We start from the raw sequence: 19,931 nt of genomic DNA on the forward strand, positions 1-19,931 counted from the left end.
ATGGATTTTATTTTAAAAAAGAAACTAATGAAAAATATACTGTGGGAAATAAAACTGTCTGAATCTGATCGTGTTAGAAAAGGGATTAGAAAATTATTATATTTAAAAACAATTAAATTTTACGTGCAGGAAAATACATGTCATTTTCTTATAATTAAGCATTATTTACTTTTCATTTAATTTTCCTTTCAATATAAAAAAAATTAAAATTCCCAGCTGATTTTCTTTATTTCAAAACAATTCAAACTGAATTAACCTGAACTAGAACTAGACTAGAACTGAACTAGAACTGAACTAGAACTGAACTAGAACTGAACTAGAACTGAACTAGAACTGAACTAGAACTGAACTAGAACTGAACTAGAACTGAACTAGAACTGAACTAGAACTGAACTAGAACTGAACTAGAACTGAACTAGAACTGAACTAGATCTGAACTAGACATGAACTAGAACTGAACTAGAACTGAACTAGAACTGAACTAGAACTGAACTAGAACTGAACTAGAACTGAACTAGAACTGAACTAGAACTGAACTAGAACTGAACTAGAACTGAACTACAGCTTAACTAGAACTGAACTAGAATTGAACATGAATTGAACTAGTACTGAACTAGAACTAGTACTGAACTAGAACATAACGAGACCTGAACTGGAGCTGAACTAAAATTGAACAATTTAAATAAATGTACATGTCCATGCCTTTTTTAATCTCTACTGTAAACATTTCATTTAATGTATTGCCTCACTATTATTGTTTCTATTACTAAGTATTGATCGTATTATTATGACTGTTTGAAATTCTACATAATTTTCTGTGTATTTAGTTAACAATTGCTTTTGTTTATTTTTATTGTTTTCAAAAATGTAGATAAGAAAAAACCTTCTTATTTGATATCGTTAAGAATAACAAATTTCCATATTTTTATTTACAATTCCCATCATTATAATTTAAATTACCTCTTATACTTGTCAATCGATCTTGGCATTTCTGAAAAGATAAAAGAAAAAAAATATATATATGAAAATTTTAACGATAAAACAAGATGGACAGTTAAATAAAAAGAAAAGTGTAAATGTTTGTTTAAAAAATAAAACTTAAGTTACACTAAGGGCTCGGTAGGCAAGTTTAATGCTTTACATAATCTAGAGAAGTAGGTTTTGTCGATGATCGCAGATTGTATCAACATAAACCGTTTCTATAGGTCTTAATGTTAAAAAAGTCTTACCAATTCATTTGGCTGGCTAATATGAATAAATACTCCACTCTATGAGTTTTATCCTAAAGTGTTGTTTTGAATAATAATTATAGCAAAACAATAACAAAAACAACAGTTTTATATTTATTTTTAAATTAATAAATAAAACAAATAAATAAAATACAAACAAATATACATACAAAAAACTCTTGTTAAATAAAATGTTCTTTATGTAACCCACAACAAGTCAGACCTCAAGTTTAAGTGATTCCAGTTCGATAATAATTCACATTATAAAAGCATATAGAAAAAAAGTGTGCTTGTCTGTCTGTCTGTCGATCTAAGAGTGTAATCGATATATTTATGAAGACAAAAACGTCAATCGCTGTTGTTATTGCTGTGAATGCAGTCAAAGTTTAGTACGCAAATGTTTTAATATCAGTTATTGGATTTAGAATTGATTTGTGGAAACTTATAGACATTCAAGTGTAAATATTGTCTGTATTCTACACCATTATCGTATGAGTATAATATTTACGGTTATAAAACGTTCCTCTTCTTCACTCGTCCAGCGTTGCAAACAGCGACATGACATTTTAAGCATATTAAATGACATTTATAAAGAAAAAAAAATGGAGATAAATATGGGTAAATGTAAAGAAATAAAGAATATTATTAATAATAATAAATACTTTATGTTTATTGCATTTAATGATTATTTGTAGTTTGATTAAGAGTTTTCTTGCTGTTGTTGTTTTAAAGTCCCAAATATGGTTAAGGTTTTTATACGGATCTAAAGGCTGGTTTATGAGAAAAAGACTTTGGATTTTTGTTGTGGATTTTTCTGGGTTGGGTTAAGTAATTTAATTAAATAAGCAATTAATAAACAAACCACAACTTGTAAATAATTATTAAATGCACTTTCAGCTTTTTAGCAATAATATGAGAGTAGATTGTTCCACTTAAAACTTATTTACAATCGGGGAACTGAACAAGAACTGAACTAGAAATTAACTAGAACTGACCATTTGAACACTACTGAAACTGGACCAATTTTTGGTTAAAATTTTTAAGATTTTTATGTGTAAAAAATAAAATCGAATTTGAAATATGATCTGTTTCATTCACTTTACACAATTGGCAGCTATGGATGAGTTTTGAAAAAAAAAAAAAAAAAAAACAAAATTAAAATCAATTTAAAAAAAAAAAACCTATACATTGTGATAACGATCAAATTCACTGCAGTTCAATTGTGTGTTAGTAAAAGATAATGTGTTTGTTGGTGTTTAAAGGTGCATAAAGAGAATTAACTAAACAGAGAAGAAAAAAACACACAGCCATTAAATGAAAAAAAAAAATAAAAATAATTTATTATAGTAGGATAAAATAGTATGTATGTATGTATGTATGTATGTATGTATGTGTATATTTTAAATGTTTGGGTATTGGGCTGGTTAAATGTCCGTATTTATTATGCATCCAACGATCTTTATGTACATTCAACCATAAAAATATGGTTGGAACATAAACTGAACAACAGCAACAAAGCAGCAGCAACTAAAACCTTATTTAAGGTTTTGAGACAGACGGGTTTTCCAATTTTTTTGAACTAAAAAAATCAACATAAAAGACTCGAAAAAAACTAAACTGATCTTTTGTGTTAAACAACAACAAAAAAACCTAAAGAAATAACCAAAGAATACGAAAAAAAACTAAATAATCATAATAAAAAAATAACAAGAGAGAGCAAAAGAAGAGATTGTTAAGATGCTGTTTTTGTTGTTGGCAATATAAAGTATATAGCCGAGTCATACATTCACTCGGAAACCCACATACACTTTAACATCTTAAAACTTACACAGATACTTTTTCATACTTTTATGCCATGATCATGGCCAGACAAACTGGCGACGCCTGTGAATTTTTCGTTGTCGTTGTTTGCTGCTGATGTTGTTGTTATCGTTGTTAGCTTGTTTTTTTGTTATTGTTGTTGTCTTAAAAGTCTGTATACTGAAGTTGTTGTGGAGTTACTTTATATTTTGTTTTCCATTATTATGATCATGAACAAATTCAACAACAAACAGCATATATACAAAAAAATAATATGGAAAAAATACAAAATCATTTTTATTGGTTTAAGGAAAAAGTACATTATAATGATTTTCGAGAATTTATTACGAAATCAGAGACTAAACAACTTTAAGATGAATTTGTCAACAGTGTGATCACACTGACAGATTAATCCAATTTGCCCCCAACACTATCAAACAGAAATCCCCATAACTCAGGAGGGGAAATGTAGATCAATTTTTGCTTTCTTAAAAGAATAATTTAGTTTAGTTTTACATAATTTCAATTCTTTTTAATTCTTCACTCAATTTAATTTTGAACTATTCGAATTAGCTTTTTCCTTTCGCTAAAATATGGTAGTAAACATTTTTGTATGTGTGAATGCACTTAAGTGGATCCAAGCATGTTTCTGAACAAAGGAAAAAAATAGAAAAAATGTTATTTAATTAAGACGAAATACGAACATACTCTACAAGGACTATTTTACCAAGGACAATTTCAAAATCACAGTAAAAAGTGATCAAAAGGCAATAAACTTCTAGACTATCTTATTTAATGTGATTGAAAAGTGTGAGGCCAAAATACCGAAGTAAGTATACCAAAGACTTAAATGGTGTATATTTCTTTCCCACTCTCCCTCTTTCTTTTTAATCATTCCCGGGTTAAAGGATCATGTTCATATTATGTTACAGTTAACAAACGGAATTAGAGTTTTGCTTTTTTAGTAATTTCCCCAAGCAATTTTAAACTAAATTTCTGAATGAATTTATTAACTTAACTAATTCCACTTTTAAGAGTAGAGTGCATTTTACAAAATAAAGTAAAAAATTGGTTGATCAGAAAAAAAAAACAAAATAAGAATTATTGAAGTGTATGCTCGTTGAGATCTTTTAGAAACATTATTTCTTCTTTTCCTTAAAAAAATACGCAGCAAACAAAAAAAGAAAAGGTCTGGGCTGCTGAGCATGCGTAAACAACACACGACTTAAGCACTGAACAATGCACATTTGCCAAATATCTTTTTGTTTTAAAATCTGTGAACAGTAACTTCAGCCAACAAGGTCCGAAAAACTATATATCATTAAAGCAAAACGTGTCAAAAATTTTAGCTTTTTATCTTGAGATTTTTTTGAAATTTGTATGTGTGTGTCATGGTCTCTTTAAACCCACCTCTGTTTTAAATTGAATTTTAGCTGACTGCTAAAAATTCAATCCTTTTAAGGGTCTTTTATAGCAACCATAGAATTTACTTTATTTTTCTTACGGTTTTTATGCCTTATATGATCTGGACTTGAGATTTTTTGGTAACTACTTACTGCGCATAAAAGCAATTGAAAAAAAAATAAAACTGCAAAAGAATTTTTTTTTTCGCTCTTGCATCTGAAAACAATTCATTATTGTTTTGTAACTGTTGTATTTTACTTTTGTAAAAATACTTTATTTGTGAGTAATACACTTGTTTAAATAGCCTTCTGAAATTATGTTTATGTGGTCTGTTTATTTTTTTTTTTTGTTACATTTCTTTCTCTTTTTGGCATATTAAAGTATATTTTTTTAAAAACAATTTGTTATTGTTTAACTGACTCATTTTTAATGAATGTTTTAAAGTAGGTAGTACGACTGTGAGTTTCTTGTGCTCTTTTTCCTTTTTGTGTACACAAATTTGAATTTTGTTTAAACATATTTATTTGTGGTTTATAGACCTGTTTATATCTTTATTTATTCATCGATTTGAAGTAAAGTAGTTTTATTTTGTTAAATATGAACATTTTTATTAATATGATTCATAAATATTTGAACACTTCATCATAGAAAATAAGATAAGGGCTTACATTTTGTTTTCAACTGGGCCAAACTGAATTTGGGCAAAACTAGAACTGAACTAAAACTAAACTAGATCTAAACTAAAACTGAACTAGAACTGAACTAGAACTGAACTAGAACTGAACTAGAACTGAACTAGAACTGAACTAGAACTGAACTAGAACTGAACTAGAACTGAACTAGAACTGAACTAGAACTGAACTAGAACTGAACTAGAACTGAACTAGAACTGAACTAAAACTGAACTGAACTAAAACTGAACTAGAACTGAACTAGAACTTAACTAGAACTGAACTGAACGGAACTAGAACTGAACGGAACTGAACTAGAACTGAACTAATTGTTTAGAAAATGTCTAAAGTCGTGTGAAAGCAATTTTAAGAACGTATGCCTTCTACCCCAAATCTTCTTATCCTACCATCAACAACCAAAAATTTTCTGGCACACTTTAATAACTCCATTATCATTGGAAACTACATTTACATAAGAATTATTAATAATTTGTGTAAACAAAACATTAAAAATATTAATTAATGTTAAAAAGAAATGTTTTCTGTTGTTTGTTAAATGAACATCATTTTGGAGAATGATGAGTTATTTTCTTTAGAAAAAAATCATAACAAAATAAAAAACAACAATGAAATAAACTTACAAATGGTTAAAGTTCTTTGTTTAAAAACAACAACAATTGGAATCACACCAATTTTGTAAAACAACAACCAAGAAAAAAATACGATTTTTCAAGAAAAAAAGCAACAACAAATCCTAAGTGCATAATGTGTTTTTGGAAAAAATATATAAAGCATGAAGTAGATAGACTACACTAGGTAATATTCTAATATGGGCGAAATAAAATTTTAAATAAAATGTCTTAAATACACACCCATGTTTTTAGCATTCTGAAACTATTGGTTCTTACTATTATTTCGTATTTAATTTATGTGTGGATCGTGAGTAAAAAAGTAAGTGCACGTTCTTAACTCCCAAAATTTCCGACAAATCCAACAAAGTTAGTCTGTGCGTATCCTTTAGAAAAAGGATTAAATATCTGCCTTTCATCAAGCTTCCTTGACTGTTAAAAGTTGTCTCTTCATACACACTGTATATATATTTTTTTTTTTGATTTTTTGTTTTATTGTAATAATAGTTTTTTATTACAATAAACAAAAACAAAAAACCTAAACGTACAAACAAAACAAAATATATGGGCCAAACCAAGCTGGGGGTCATTTTAAATTACAGCAACAAACTACATTTTAAGTTTTCTAATACAATTTAGCATTTGAAGTTGTAGATCATAGAAGTACGTACACACATGCAACATTAAAAATGTCTACACATTTTTTAAACTTTTTTATGATTTTTTTAATTTTTAAGGTTTATTTTGTTTCAGCAGTTTGATTGACAGCTGCACTGTTGGAATGAATTTATCTAGAGAAGAAATAAAGTTTCTAATGACATTCATTATTATTATTTTTTATTAAACTAAACAGACACACACACTTTTCCAAGACACATTTTTATTTACAACACAATATGGAAGAGGAGCAAAGTAGTAATAGTTCTGTAAAAATGTCTTCCATACATTTGCTGTATTTTTTATAATTTTATTATTTTGTTTGTATTTAGGAAAAATTTAGGTCGTTCATTATCTAAATGTAATAATAAAATTAAAAAAAAAGAAAATTTATTCTTTCATAGTCTTCAAAGTGGTAGCATTTCATAAGTAGTTTTTTTGTGAGTAAACAGCAGTAGTTTCTTTATGTCAAGTTTGTCAAGAGTTTTCTTATTGTCTGTATGTAGTTATTCTTCGTATTAATTGTTTTTGTGATGGCTGCAATGTTGAAGTGTTTGGGGCATAGTTTTGTAGGAATTATAAGACGAATGTGTCTGAATTCGTTGGTGCAATGTTAAGCTGTTCTCAATGGCAATAAACACGTTTCACTTTCTATAGAAAACTGAAAAGCAGACATATTCAGATATTTTATTTGTCTTGTTTCAAGATTAAGCAATCATTTTCATTTTAATAGTTGAGGGAAAATTAGGTCAGGAATGCAAGAACAATTAGCGAATATGTATTTGTTTTTGTGGAAAAATAAAGGGGTGACAAGAAAATATGCAGAGGTGTGAACTAGAACCGAACTAAAACTAAACTAGTAAGGAACTAGAACTGAACTAGAAATGAGATAGAAGTTATCTAGAACAGAAGTAAAAGTGAACTAGAATCGGACTAAAATTTAACTGGAACTGAAATAAAACTAAACTAGAACTGAAATAGAACTGAAATAGAACTGAACTAGAACTGAACTAGAACTGAACTAGAACTGAACTAGAACTGAACTAGAACTGAACTAGAACTGAACTAGAACTGAACTAGAACTGAACTAGAACTGAACTAGAACTGAACTAGAACTGAACTAGAACTGAACTAGAACTGAACTAGAACTGAACTAGAACTGAACTAGAACTGAATTAGAACTGAACTAAAACTAAACTAGAACCAACAAAAATTAAGCGTTCCCGTTGTTATATTCGTTTGTACTTTTGCATTTTTTTAGTTTCTTGTATTATTAAGATTTCATAAATTCATTGTTTCTTAATTTTGTTGAAAAATTTATTACAAAAATTTTCTAGATCGATATCTTAAAAAATCATGTATTGTTATTAAACAAACAATTATTTTAACAAAATTTCCATTTAACTGTGATCTTTTCCTTTTTCTGTTAAATAAAACTGATACAAGCGGGGATTAAGATCTGGATATAATTATAAGCAGGTACACAAATCATCAATCAATAAAATAAAGCAGAACAAAAAAATCTCAACTCCTCGATAAAAGTAAACCTTTTTGCATTAAATGAATGAAAAAAAAAAATAAAATTTCAAGTGTCATTTTAAATTGGCATTAAAAATGATGAACAACAAATTGATAAGTATCGGATAACAAGATGTTTTTATAAATATTTTGTTAGCTCTAGGCACTGAAGGGATTAAATTTAAGTTAAATTAAATGGAAAGAAGATTTTTCATTGTTTAATATTTATACATGTAGTTCACAGTAATAAAGTTCGCCCTTAAAAAAAACTGACCTACATTTTGTTTAATCATTTATTGTTCAAGTACAATTTGAAAACAAAAGTATGACATATAACAATAAAATTAGCAATAAATTTAATTTCATTGTCAAATATTTTTGTTTTTGGGGCCAAGATGTTGTCATCATTTACAGACACAGTCCAGAGAAAACAACTTTGATTAATTAGCCCCATTAATTAAGTGACCTCAATAAAAACGAAAGTCCTCTCAACGTTCAGAACATTTTTTGCAAAAACAATACACAAATTTAACTGTTAATTTATAATACATTTAAAATTAACAGCCAGCAAAATGTTATAAGAAGTTATAACAGCAACTTAAAAAAAGGCTTAAACAAAAGCTTCAAGCCTCAATAACAAAAACTGCCATAAATCAATTATCTCTCCCTGACCGAAAAACAAATACAAGAATGACAAGATTCTGGAATGGCTGTGATAATCCTTTAAAATATGTGGGTCATATTGACACATATTTAACAAACGGAAATTGCCAAAGATCATATTACCCGCTTATTAAAAACAAAGCAACACAAAATTGAAATTATTTCAGTCTCCCCCCAGAAGTCCTTAACATGACCGACCACATGTTGCTTAAGTTGTCAAGGCGCGTAAAATGGGTGGGTTTTTTTTGAATAAAAACAAAACTAACTGCAATGACCTGGCTTAAAAAAGACAAAACAGCTATTTAGAGAAAAAAACATTTAAAATATTCAAAAATTCATTTCAAAATGTAGTTTTCTGGTAGATACTTTGTCAGTTTTTCTGTTATTTCTGCTGATTTAAACCAAACAAAGACTTTTGAAATTGTTTTTTTTTCTACAGCCAGGTGTGATTACAAAGGTCGTTTTTATTTTTTTTGTTTGTTCTTTTAATTAATCAAAAGGTTTTTAATTCGCTAATCTTTTAAAACATTTTAAGATAGAGATAAAAAGTTGCCAAATTTTGGAAATGTGACACTAAGAATAATTTATAGAGCTTTAAGAAAGAATTTAAGCCGAGTATTAAACCAATTCTTTGAAGATAACTAAAAGAAAAAATTACTGTACAGCACTCAACTAAAACTAAACTAGTTCTGAACATATTCTGAAATATAACTTAAACAAAATTTATAAAAATCTGGAGTTTATTTATTCGTCTCTTAACTCTGATATATAGAATTTGCTTTTTTAATCCCTTATTTATATCCCCCTTTATCATTTCATACATATGTATATCCCAATTCATAATGATTGATTAAAACTTTTGTGTCTTTATCTTGAAATTGATACACTTTAACATGGGGACAAAATGAGTCTTAAAATAAAGAAATCTCCATAACAATACGAAACCTTAGAATTGGCAATTGGTTTCTTTTATTATTTATATATTCTTAATGTCTTCATGGATTTTAACATAAATTTTATTCAAAGAAGTTCCCACGCACTTGCAAACATCCATACAACACTCGCTCGCACTTTCATATAATCTGGTCTTTTGTTATCGATGAAAAAGTCTACAACAATTTCTACTACTTACTAACTGACTGACTGACAGACAGACAAGTAAGAAACCTAAAGATGACATATTGTCTATTGTATATACCCGGTAGTTAACATGGAATTAGTTGCTCACCAATCTACAGCGAAGAAGAATTTTAGCAATAATTAATTTCACTCTTTCCAACTCTAAGGAGAACTAGTAACGAAAAAAGGTTTAGATCAGTTGTATCTCAGCTTTAAAGAATAGTAGTGGTCATCAAAGTAATGAGTTATTTGTTCTTAACACAAAGTGGACAATTGTTATATTTAAAACTGCAGGGTTGTTTTCCAACCATATTGTAATTGTGCTAGTAATTTGAAAAATAAAAACAAAATTGAGTATATATTTGTTATAGAAAAGCCATGAAGAATCTATTTAAACCCTAAAAATAAAATCAAATTAGAAATAATCACGTATTTCTAAAGGGAACCCCTTCTTTTCGTACGATCGTACATTCGTTCATTCACTCAATCACTTTCCAACAATAATAATGATGACGGTCTCAACTGCTAAGAACTACAATAAAAGCAACAAATTTCTGCAGAACAGCTGTCAAATGTTTTCAGACACACCAGTACAATAAAACAGAGTATTAACTCTTTTTTGCTTTTAAAATATTATAGAGGGGGGGATAAAACTGCGTAAACGCATTTACATTATGAAAACGAGTCCAAGGGAGTTGAAAGAAATAGACAATAACGAATCATTATAGATTTTATGTTATTATTTTTGTTGTTGCTGTTGCAAGTGTTACAAAAACCTGTAATTACGCGTTCACGATCGTTTAACGTAAAATTAACGATCTATTTTGAACACACACATGGTTTTCTAGAGAGAGAGAGAAAGATGAATTTAATATAATGGGGGAAGGATCTTTAATTTGGTATGGAAAACTCCTGTGATTGATTCCCACGTTATAATTTTATTTCCAACAAAAGAAACTTTGTAACGCAATTTTTCTGTTTTCTGCCTTTGTTCTGCCGATTTTAAGCTGATTTTAGTACGTTTTTATTTCTAGGGAGAGAAAAAGGTTAGAATTTTCACACGCCTTTTTTTACTTTAATAGTTTTTAAATAAAATAATTCAATTCAATATTGTTTGGTAATTACAGGGTAACGCGTCACACAAATTTAGAAGATGCTGATTAATATTTTGTGCAATATTATAATAAACATTTAAATTTACACACTAGTTTTCAATGGAAGAATTCTCAAAACTGAGTTTATTCTCATTCCCTGAAAGTAAATCTGTTCTGTTCAAGGCAGATATCGTGCTTTTTTTATTAAAAAGTTTGGTAGCTTTGTCGATAAAATTTTCTCTCCTTGTGATCTTAAACAGGGATCGTCAGAGAGTGAAAATTTAGCTCTCTGCGAAAGCAGGAGTTTGTGATATCTCTTGAGAGCATTCCTTGTGTATCACTGATCAAAAAGCTATATTTGAGATATTAAATATTAATTACTTTTATATTTACTGAAAATAATACAATTGTCTTAAACTTTATGCCTCATTTGTTTAATGTCAAAATCTAATACCAAAAACTTTTTATTATTTAAGGGGTAACTACAACTAATTTAAATAAAATGTTAACATGGTCATAATGTTGCTGTTAACAACTTGTAAGACAATGTAATTCTCACACTCTCCCTTTAATTATACAAAAATATATTATTTTCTTAATTTTTCCCTCTTTAGAAAGGGAGTGCCCTAGAAAATTTTCTTTAAAAAAACAACCTCACCTTAAGTTAAATCTTAAAGTTATCTCAGCCAAGCGGAAAAAGACCTACTCCTAAGACCAAGAAAAACCCCTCTATTTTACAAATCAAGAAACCTCAATTGCTGCTGTTAAAAAATAATAATAATAACTTTATGGCGATGTTGACCAGCCATTACATTTGATTATGATCAATTTCAAATTAAACAATTTAATTTTTGCACTTACATGCTCGGCCAGGCATGATCATGTTATAAAAAGAATGAAAAAGGGAAAATAAAAATTTTAGAAATAAACCCCTTTTTTTCGTTTTGTTTTAGTTAATTTACAATTATTTATTTAATAAAACAAGTAATAAACTTGTTATAAATCTTGTAAGTTTGTTTTATAATTTCTCACGCAAAATTTGTTGATCGCAGACGTGTCTGTCAGCCAGACGAACAAATTTCTTGATGAAGATTTCTTTTTGTTAATGCTTCATTGAGTTATAATATTCTGTTTGGTTAAGGTCTGCTGATTTTTTATTATTGTATTTTAATGTGACTTTCATTGACTGACTGCTTAATGATTCAGTGTTTGGGGTCTTAAAGAAAGACTTAATTTGTTTCTTAATACGGAAGATTTTTTTGCTGCCTGTGGTGGGAATTATGTCAATCTTTTTAAAGCAAAAAAAAAAAAAAAAACAAAAATAAAAATATTAAGAAAAATTTTAATATTTTATATTAGTCCGTTTTTTTTTCATAAAGCTTTTAAAAGTTTTAATTTTTTTTTGAAATCCTGTATATTTATTATAATCTTGTCATAACTACATAATAAATTTATAAAAAGCATTATTTGCTTTAACAAACAAATTTCGACCACAATTGTTCTTTATTTAACTCTATTATTAAATATTAAGCAAACGATTTCTAAACACTATAATTCAGCCAGCTTTTAAAAAAATTTACAATATATCTCTACATTCCATATAACATTTATAACACTAACCCATGGTAGTAATTGTACAAGCTAATCATATGATTTTCGGTTTAAGAAAAATAAAAACTGTAAATCTTGTAAAAAAGACATTGTACTTTATGTCTAAATTTTAAAAGAAAAAATCAACTACTGAATCTATAATTGGAAGCAACCAAGTGGAACTAGTTTTTTTCTTCTACACAAATTAATATTTAGTATTTAGACATGATTCTTGCATTTGCGGGTATAAGAGGATTTATTATATTTTCTGCTAATTCTTTCTTGTATAGGCTTTAATGTAGAAAAATAAATTTAAAAATAAATAAATTGAGCTTTTGTTTATTTATAATAATACACTTATTTGTTTTCTGCATATTGAAAAACAAAGTATATTGGAAGCGTGTTAATTTGGTATTAGAAACATTTGCAGTGTCACTTTTATACCCTACAGTTGGGGTTTTGAAATATAAGTATATACTCTCGCAGTCCTCTAAACTTGTTTTCAAAAAGAATATAAAAATGATTAAAGTTTTGAGATGAAATTTTAGTTTATACTTTGAAAATATGTCACAGAAATCGATCGAAATATGACACTCATGTTACGACTGATGCTTGAAAAATTATCAAAACAATTATGAACAAATTTCTACATTAGTTTATTAGGTATAGGAAGGGTATATATAACACAAAATTTCAGTTAAGGTCTTAAGTTTAAAAAAAATGTTTACACATACTACTTCATCTAGACTCCATTCTTCAGACTACTCTCCTAGTTCTAACAGACCATGTCTAAAAGCTATCCCCTCACCATAGATCGGAGTGGAATTTTTGATAATAAATAGATTTCCTATACCAAAATATAAGACCGTATTTTCGACAGTTCATTCGATGCACTACAAGTTAATCATGATATCTACAGAACGAAGCGCTCGTTATGTTATCAAGAGACATCTGACTGCTATATAGAGGGCTCTTCATTAATAGTTTTGGATATGGATCATATACTTGTTTAGAAAATCAAATGGAATGTCGCTGAATTTTCTCTTTAGGAAATTCTACATTTTGACGACTTAGCATAAACTTTACGAAGGAGTGGCAGTTATTAATTATGAAGGAAAAGGTAAGGAATTTTGGACAAAACATCTGGAATACAAGAGTATCCTTACATATTTTTCTTACAGTCAAAGGGACATCATAGAATCGATTCTTATGTTTTTGTAGAATATAACTTTGTAACAAATGATACAACAAATCGTAAGTTACACACTACAAAAGTACAAACTCTTTAGTATTGACTGGGTTCTTAAAGAAGAAAAATAAAAATACACTTGTTGCATGCCTCTACAGTCATTGGCAGCTGTACTTTACTTAAATACAAACGACACAATAGCCTAACAATAAAGACAACAACTACTACAAATTGTACTTATTTTAACTATTTTATTCATTTGCTATTGCGCACTTTTTTTTCAAAAGATTTTCTCCTTAAATTTTTTCTTCATTTTTTTATTTTTAATAAAGGAAAAAATTAACCAGTCAGTCGATCACTCTGTTAGTAAGTCAGTCATACACATACGTAAAGTATTAAACAAAATGTAAGTAGAGAGTGGAAGTAAATTGCAAAGACAAGTGGAAGTTTTATACAGCAAGTATGTGCAATTATTAAGATGTACATACATACGTATGTATGTTTGTCTTTTTGTAAGTATGTATTTCAATCTATAATATGCAATAATAACTACAAGTAAGACATAAAATCGTTATGGATAAATGCTGGCAATGATGATGAACATGACAACGATGACGTTTGTGATGGCGTTCAATGATGATAATTATGACGATGGCTAATGATGATGGGATATTTACACAAGTAATTGACATTGAAGTGCTAAAAAATTTTATATGGATTTTCTAGATTTTGCTATTAAGTTGGCAAGTTGTCGTCTGTATGACAATTGTTATAAGATTTACTTGAAAACTTTTAGCGAAAATAAATAAATTTTAATATTTTTATGTTTGTTTTGAATAAAAAAAAGATACGCAAAATTAATACAAATTTCCTTTGTTTTGTGAGTTTATTTTTTTGTTTATTTGAAACCGATATATATTTTTTTGTATTTACATATTTTAGTTTTATTTTTCCAATTGACTTAACCTTGACAAAATTTATGTGTTTCTTTTGAAATTTTGTGGTGACAACAAATCTGTTATGATAATTTTAGTTTTTCTGTTAAAAAAGTGTCAATTGTAAAATCACTTGAATTTGGCCATTAGAAGTGTAAAATATGTATGTGTAGTTTGAGTAAAATGACAATTTTTATTGCCTCTTGACAGGCGCCCTTAAGTATCTAATGGATGGGTAAAGAATTTACAATTTAAACATTTATTTAACACGTGCTTTAGTAGACTATACCACAAATTTAATCAATGACATGTTAACACTAGAGCAAAAAGAACTGACTCAGAACTAGTCACTAGTCTTTTTTAGGATCCTAAGAAAACGATCTATCGCTATAGATTCAATTTTTTTAAAGCGAATCATTTACACCTTTTAGACATTTTACAACATGTATTTAATATAACCCAAAATAATACGGCCTCGGTGCTGGGTTTATCAGATGCCAAAAAAAAAATATTTGGATATTTATACAATTCTAAAAATAACTATTTTTTAAGACACAATTTAACTCAATTGAACTGCTTCTGCTTAATATTCCCTCAGCTCCTTTTAAATAATTACTTGTGCCTTACGTGCTCATAAAGTGTGTCTAAGGAAGGTTTTCTTATTTTAAGAGAATTAACAAAAACTAAAAGCCCCTCAAGTGTTGATTTGCTGATCATTATTATCAATTGTTATAATTTTCTAGAGCATACACATACAAACCCTTATTGTTCTTCGTCATACAAAATGTCTTAAAAAGGAATAAATAATAAAGGTAAAAATATTTCCAACCTTTTTATACATGTTCTTGTCTTTTTACTCTTCAATTAATAGACCTGCAAACCCATTAAAATCTTTAAACAATCTTTTCATTTACCAACATTCTTATCTTTTCTTTTTAATGAAAATATCAGCAATATTTTTCTATCTTCTTTTCTATCATATTTTCATTTTTTTTTTCAAAAAAATAAGGCTCGTACAACAAACAATCCACACATGCGTGTAAATAAAGATAAGAAGTAGAATAATGTTGTAAAGTGCGCGTAAAGTATCTGCTAAATAAGGGTTCATGTAATGACATGTTACACCTGTCATTTTCTATTAGATTTTCTTTCAATTTCAAAAAAAAAACATATTTATGGTAAATAATAAAATAAGGAAAAACTACACACTTGTTTGCAGAGCCTTTGTTTGTAAATGCATTTTTTGGTTTTATACTTTTTTTAAATATAAGGACAAGTGTAGATTCAGCTTTTTCTTTAAATAGTTATTTTTTCTAGTCAGAGGGTGTTTCTTGAAATGAGTTTCAGAGTAATATGATATTTTCCTAAACGATCAGGTGTTTTTTTGAATTGTTTTGTGTAAAGGGTAGTTTTGTTTAAGAAGTAATATTTATTTAAGGCAGTGAAAGGGTTTCATTTTATGACGTTTTAGTAAATATTTATTTCTGCTAAAGGTTAAATAATGACCTCAGTGACCTTACAAAATCGTATATTATTTAATATTTGATTTTTCCTTTTATACTAAAAGGAAAAGTTTGAATAGACAAAATAAATAAAAAATAATTTCGATTCAAACGTTTCATTTGTTTTTACTGGAGCAGGATGATATGGAAACATTGTCAGTTGCATGATTAGTAAGCCGATCAGATATACAGTAGTAGTAGATTTGTTTGAGTACACAGTTTGGTACAATAATTTTTACGAAATTCCCTGAAATGTTGCTTTATGATATCCGAAAACGTATTACACCTGGAGTATACACTCATGCGATCAACTCAGAATTTATTTATACAAAATATTCGATGGGTTAGGCCAAAACAGAGACGTAAAGAAACACATTAAATAATATATATATATATATATAATATATATAATATATATATATATATATATATATATATATATATATATATATATATATATATATATATATATATATATATATATATATATATATATATATATAAACAAAACATGTTGGCTAGTTATGTTAGCAAGACCTAGTACCAAAAAATTCGTAAATGTGAAGTCGCTTCTAAGATAAGCAGTAAAAAACTTACAAAATAAGATATAACTATGACAAAAAGAAGCAATCTTATGCAGTTAAAATATGCAGATGACCGATTAAATGACCGTCAAAAAGATTCGATTACATACAAGGACTAGTAGCAAAATAGAGGCAACATGTCGGAATTAAACATTCGAAACATTCCGGCAATTTATTTATAAAATTAAATATTTCGAATATTTCGTTAATTCAGAGAGATTCCTTAACTCCTGACCATTAAAATATACGAAAATCCATTAATGTGCAACTCCCTTAAGCACCACATCACTGACCTATAGGACTAATAACTCAAAACTAGTAAAAGAAAAACCTGAAAAGTGACTTTAACTTTAACGTTAGAAAGAAAGGGTCGTCTTCCTTTTGCTCTAAACTGAAAACTAAGACAAAACTACAACTACATACAACAAATGAAAAATATTTTAAAAAGTCATGGTAGAATGGATGAAGAAAAATTATACTTTCCTGGTTTCCCTTCTGTGATTCTTGTGATATTTTATGGCACAGATGTTTGATTTTTTTTTTAAAACGTTTTAGAAATTGTTGTAGTTCTTTCTGTTTGAAACTCTAACTACAACTGTGCAGTCCCGCACAATAAACCTTAACTGTGTTGTTGGTACGGTGCCCTGTCAGTTAATTTTTTTTTCTTATACAAGTTTTTTACTCTTATTTCCTCCTGCTATCACACATAATCATGACGACGACGAAGATGATGATGATACCTCGTTTGCAGTTTAACCACGACTTGAAATACTTAAACATACTATAACTATGTATATGTATAATCCTAGAGGATGATTACATACAAACACACAAGCATTTATACACAAGTTAGTATGAGTAACTTATAGATCGTTTAGAATTTAAAAAAAACTCCTGATTTTATAGAGAACACGAACGAATGAAAAAGTGGGCAAAAGAAATACAAAAACTAAATCCATACATATAAAATAAAGGAAAGTGAGCTAAATGTAAGGAGCTGCTAACGAAACTCTATACAAAATTGTATTTAAAGTAGAAATAGTAAGTAGTCTTGGCTGTAGCTGTATCTCTAGCTCAGAGTTTGCGCCAGTCAGTCAGTTGCTAAGACAGTCGGTTAAACCAGCCAGGCTCTGTTTAAGTTGTTGCAAAGTAAGTCTACACTTTGACAGTGGTTTTGCTGTTTGGCAGGGAAACTACAACTACCAGTAAAAAGAAAAAAAAAAAACCCAAACCAATGCAAAAGCCAACCAATGAAGTTTAACAATAGAATGATTGCAATGAACTTCTAGAAGAGTGTTTTATTTTACTTTTTTTCTTCTTATTTATGTCTTACTATTTTGTTAAAAACAACAACAACATCTATGACTACTACTCCAACAACAATAACAACTATTAAAGTCAATGAACTTATCCTTCACGACTTTAAGAAGAGAAAAAAATTTATATATGTATATAAAACAACCTCATTATGACTATTGACTATTACTTCATAATGATGTTTAATGAACAAAAAAAAAATACCAGGCAAATATATTAAAAATATAACAAGAAACTTGGTTTTTGTGGTTTGAAAATAAATAAAAATATACACAGATATTACACTGAAACTTTTTAAAGGATTTTTTAAAAAGAGATACATTTGTTCTTAATTGTAGAAATTGCGTAATCTTCTTTAGTTTTTTAATAATATATGACTACATTTTAAGAATATATAAATACAATTGGTAATACACGATATTGATCGAACGAACCTAAGAGGTTTTTTTCCATTTACTTCGAAATAATGAAGATGTGAACTTGCTCCAATACCTTTGATTTAATTTAGTTTAGATGACTAATAATTTAATTTACCAAATAATCCGGAACTCTATTAAAATGAGAAGTTATCATAAGTGATCTCACATCTGATTAAGAATTACAAAATAAAATAGATTTACCCTCATAAAATGTATAATATTATATAATTACACTTTCAAAATATTAGAGAAAACTTTATTTAAATACGAAATTTGCTGGAATCTGTATTTAATAAATCATTCGAATTTGCTTTCTCAAAGATCACCTTTGCAGTATGTAGAAAGCAAAAGATCTCTTTAGATCCTTTTACATTCAAATCCGGTAGCTCTTTTTGTCGGTGTATAGTTAAACATTTTATTTTATTTTCCTTTAAACATTAACAGGATGAGTGATCATTATGAAGTTTTAATACTTTTTTTGTCGTTTTCGATCATTTAAGTTCTTTCTACTACTCAGTATTTTTACAGAAATAAAATGAAGTTTTCTTATAGACGATCGTGATGTTTGCAACTGCATGCAACACTGTATATGCCATGCAAAAGTTTACAACAACATAAAATGAAGAAGAGCCCTTTGGAGAACATCACAACAATAACAACAAAGTTAAAGAAGGAAAAAAAGCTTCAGATTTAAAGAGTGTGTGAGTTTAAGTACAAAATAAAAAGTTGAAGAACCTTTAAATATAGTTCTTTTTTAAACGTTTTTAATATATATTTTTTATTCTTATTTTTAAGACGATCGTTTTGCTAGGGCAATCCTGAAGATGGAGGGGTTGATTTTATTATTACTTTTCTTCCTCATCATCATTATCATTGTTGTTTTCATCATTATTGCCATAGTAAAACAAAAGCCCTCTTGATGTCAGTGTGATCTTTTTAGTATGATTTGAACTCTTAATGTTCAGTGCTTTTCTGTTCGTTTTTTGTTTTCTTTTTCTTCTTCTTTGCAATGAGCTGCTGCATCAAGCAGTTGCGCTTCTTCATGTTGCATGCATAAAATATAAAATTTTAATGCTTGATGTAGAAGAAACAAACAAAACCCATGAGTTGTTGTTTGTTGTTATTTGCTTTAGAACATGTACATAAAATCTACAAAAACAACAGCAACAACAATAAGGAAAACTGCAACTTCATGAGGGCAATTAGTTGACAACTTAAGTCACTGATGAAAAAAATAAAACAAAAGACGAAAAAACGACTATCAAATTACATCATTGGTTCTTTTTTTCCTTGCAATTTTCTTCATTTATTATTTGTATATATTTTTTTATTGTTCAGTTTCATTTCTTTTTATGTGCGAAAGTAGTATTTTTGTTATCTTGTCTATTCTGGGGAATAGAGATGATTTTTTTTCAACATTATTGTTAAATATATGTAGATTTTTGCATTATTATTGATCTAATGATCGTATGTCTATGTATATGTTTTTTATATGGAAGAAGTCGAATTTTTGGATCGTTATTGTTAACCTAGATTGTGCTCAAATCGAAAATATGATCTCCTCAATTTTCCATCCAAATTCGATATAGATATACTAAATCATATTCTCCA

The 19,931-nt window shown here is 28.0% G+C and overlaps 1 non-coding gene across 1 annotated transcript in view; it reads right to left on the bottom strand.

The window, feature by feature from the left end:
- Positions 1–969: 969 nt before the first annotated feature.
- LOC111675231 overlaps positions 970–19,931 on the bottom strand; it is a 266,694-nt gene continuing 247,732 nt past the window's right edge. Inside the window, exon 8 of the transcript XR_006940948.1 lies at positions 970–991. This is a non-coding gene — a transcript (uncharacterized LOC111675231). The remainder of the gene's footprint in view (positions 992–19,931) is intronic.

Source organism: Lucilia cuprina, chromosome 5 (assembly GCF_022045245.1).
Source record: "Lucilia cuprina isolate Lc7/37 chromosome 5, ASM2204524v1, whole genome shotgun sequence".
NCBI lineage: Eukaryota > Metazoa > Arthropoda > Insecta > Diptera > Calliphoridae > Lucilia > Lucilia cuprina.